Genomic DNA, 3,903 nt, shown 5'->3' on the forward strand with positions numbered 1-3,903 from the left:
CTTCTATTCCACCCATAGTGCTATATCCATGGCTCACGCTCATGTATTGCGTGAAAGTTGAAAAAGTTTGAGATTACTAAAGTATGAAACAATTGCTTGGCTTGTCATCGGGGTTGTGCAAGATGAGAGCATCTTGTGTGACAAAAATAAAGCATGACCAAAGTATATGATTTTGTAGGGATGAGCTTTCTTTGGTTATGTTATTTTGAGAAGACATAATTGCTTTGTTAGTATGCTTGAAGTATTATTATTTTTAGGTCAATATTAAACTTTTATCTTGAATCTTTCGGATCTGAACATTCATGCCGCAATAAAGAGAAATACATTGAAGAATATGCTAAGTAGCATTCCACATCAAAAATTCTGTTTTTATCATTTACCTACTCGAGGACGAGCAGGAATTAAGCTTGGGGATGCTTGATACGTCTCCAACGTATCTATAATTTTTGATTGCTCCATGCTATTATATATTCTGTTTTGGATGTTTAATGGGCTTATTTATACACTTTTATATTATTTTTGGCACTAACCTATTAAGCCAAGGCCCAGTGCAAATTGCTGTTTTTTGCCTATTTCAGTGTTTCGCAGAAAAGGAATATCAAACGGAGTCCAAACGGAATGAAACCTTCGGGAGCGTGATTTTTGGAACAAACATGATCCAGAGGACTTCGAGTGGACGTCAAGCAATCAACGAGGAGGCCACGAGGCAGGGGGCACGCCTACCCCCTGGGCGCGCCCTCCACCCTCATGGCTCCAGCGACCTACTTCTTCCTCCTATATATACCTACGTACCCTGAAACCATCGAGGGGCACCATGAAAACCTAATTCCACCGCCGCAACCTTCTGTACCCGTGAGATCCCATCTTGGGGCCTTTTCCGGCGCTCTGCCGGAGGGGGCATTGATCATGGAGGGCTTCTACATCAACACCATAGCCTCTCCGATGATGTGTGAGTAGTTTACCACAGACATTCGGGTCCATAGTTATTAGCTAGATGGCTTCTTCTCTCTCTTTGGATCTCAATACATAGTTCTCCTCGATCTTCTTGGAGATCTATTTGATGTAACTCTTTGTGCGGTGTGTTTGTCGAGATCCGATGAATTGTGGGTTTATGATCAAGATTATCTATGAACAATATTTGAATCTTATCTGGATTCTTTTATGTATGATTGGTTATCTTTGCAAGTCTCTTTGAATTATCAGTTTGGTTTGGCCTACTAGATTGATCTTTCTTGCAATGGGAGAAGTGCTTAGCTTTGGGTTCAATCATGCGGTGCTCGATCCTAGTGACAGTAGGGGAAACGACACGTATTGTATTGTTGCCATCGAGGATAAAAGGATGGGGTTTATATCATATTGCATGAGTTTATCCCTCTACATCATGTCATCTTACCTAATGAGTTACTCTGTTCTTATGAACTTAATACTCTAGATGCATGCTGGATAGCGGTCGATGTGTGGAGTAACAGTAGTAGATGCAGGCAGGAGTCGGTCTACTTGTTGCGGACGTGATGCCTATATACATGATCATGCCTAGATATTCTCATAATTATGCACTTTTTCTATCAATTGCTCGACAGTAATTTGTTCACCCACCATAATACTTATGCTATCTTGAGAGAAGCCACTTGTGAAACCTATGGCCCCCGAGTCTATTCTCCATCATGTTAATCTTCCGTCAACTAGCTATTTCTTTCACCGTTTGTTTTGCAATCTTTACTTTTAATCTTTATCATAAAAAAACCAAAATATTATGTTATCATCTCTATCAGATCTCACTTTTGCAAGTGGCCATGAAGGGATTGACAACCCCTTTATCGCGTTGGTTGCAAGGTTCTTATTTGTTTGTGTAGGTACGAGAATCCATTTCTCAAAGTAATGGAAACCATTCTCTTATAGGAAATGGTTCGAAAATCGCTATTCGACCTTTTAGGTATCGTGAAAAGTGATACCTATGACAAATCAGATGTCATATTTAGATATCATATTCTATATATATAGAAATATCATAGATAGAATAGACATATAGAATTTTTGGTCGGCAAATTCGAAGGAATCATTGAGTGAAAAAGGAGCAAAGAATGACAAAAGACGAGACTCTGCTAGTCTTCACTCTTGTGGTTTCCTCTTCCTCGGTTTCTGTTTTCTTATTCGGGGAAAAAGATTGCAGTCAGGTTGATAATAGTCGAGTGACATTACTTCGTCGGTCCGAACTAAGGAATCTGTTAGAAATGTTTTGAAATGGATATTGTTCTCTCTTTGATCAGGGATTGCTAGGCCTATATGACCGATCGATCGAAATACTCCAAGACTCCACCTTTGTCATATATTCCATATATCACATTAGATAGATATCATATTCATGGAATACGATTCACTTTCAAGATGCCTTGATGGTGAAATGGTAGACACGCGAGACTCAAAATCTCGTGCTGAAGAGCGTGGAGGTTCGAGTCCTCTTCAAGGCATAATATGGAGAATGCTCATTCAATGAGCATTCCCTACCTTGGTTCTCAAAAACTGAGGGAAATATTTACACTAATTTGCTGCATCACCCTTTCCTCTTCAAGGGAAAACCAACGCAGTGCTCAAGAGGTAGCACGTCTCTAGTACAGTTTGGCCTAGGACCAGCACAGTACCGTCGTTGAGCGTTTATTCAACTTTGCATCTCTGAATTGATTATTGCTGACCCTTTTTGCTACCATATTATAAGCCTTCCCAGCTCCACATACATCTACGTCGTGCGTTTGACTCTCCCTGGTAATCGCTCTATCCAAGCTTTGAGAGTTTTGACTACAACGGTTGCCGATCATCACCTGCTGCTTGGTAAGAACTGGTAAGAATTTGAGATTTGCTTGACGGATTTGTGACGCCCCACCACCACCATTTTCTAGTAGTCTGTAGGATCATATTCTTGTGTGTTTCTATTGCTGCTAACCATGGCAGGATCACAAGTCAATGAGACTGACTGGGAGAACATGACGAATAAGGAGTTGCATGATAAATTTCAGCAAATGATGACTGACCGGCTGCACCTGCTGCACCTCTGCCACAACAACAACGACGACTACCTCCACGTCGGGAAACAGCCCTCCGCCGAGTGAGCCGTGTCCCTCTTGAGCCTGGCCAAACTGTTGGTGCTGCTGTTGATACTTCAGTGGCTCCTCCTGCTGATGAGGACGGGGATGATTATGCGGGAGATTACGAGGATGAAGTTGATCAAAATCAGAACTACGTGCAACCACCAGCACCCGGTCGCCCCCATGCAAATAATCGCAATGGTAGGGCTGCATTACCAGCTCAGGTATGAGATCATGACCATCTTCCTAAACTGAAATTGAATATTTCACCATTTGAGGGTAGATATGTTCCTGATATATATCTTACTTGGGAGTTCGAAACCGAACAACATTTTACATGTTTAGAATATCCCGAGGAGAGACGTGTTGCTGCTGCAGTTTGTGATTTCACTAGTTTTGCTTGTGTGTGGTGGTCCGAACATCATAGATTGTATCCGAATAATATTCCAACTACTTGGGCTGCTTTGAAAACTGCTATGCGTACTTGTTCGGTTCCACCATATTATCAACGTGAATTACTTCAAAAATTGCAGCGTTTAAGACAAGGAAAAAATTCTGTAGAGGAATATTATCAGGAATTACAAACTGGCATGATTAGATGTGGTATTGTTGAGGATAATGAAGCTATGCTTGCATGTTTTGTGGGTGGATTAAATAAAGAGATTCAGACCATTCTAGAGTATAAGGAGTATAATAATATCACTCGTTTATTCCATCTTGCTTGTAAAGCTGAACATGAAGTGCAGGATCGACAGGCATTGGCGCGAACTAACTTTTCTGCAGGTCGACCTTCATCATGGACACCACGTGCATCATCTACTTC

At 41.2% G+C, this 3,903-nt stretch overlaps 1 non-coding gene across 1 annotated transcript; it reads left to right on the forward strand.

The window, feature by feature from the left end:
* The first annotated feature begins 2,387 nt into the window (after window positions 1-2,387).
* Window positions 2,388-2,468, forward strand: TRNAL-CAA (transfer RNA leucine (anticodon CAA)). The gene has a single exon. It is a non-coding gene; the product is annotated as a tRNA-Leu (tRNA).
* Window positions 2,469-3,903: the final 1,435 nt, after the last annotated feature.

The sequence above is a fragment of the Aegilops tauschii genome, chromosome 5, assembly GCF_002575655.3.
Source record: "Aegilops tauschii subsp. strangulata cultivar AL8/78 chromosome 5, Aet v6.0, whole genome shotgun sequence".
Lineage (NCBI taxonomy): Eukaryota > Viridiplantae > Streptophyta > Magnoliopsida > Poales > Poaceae > Aegilops > Aegilops tauschii.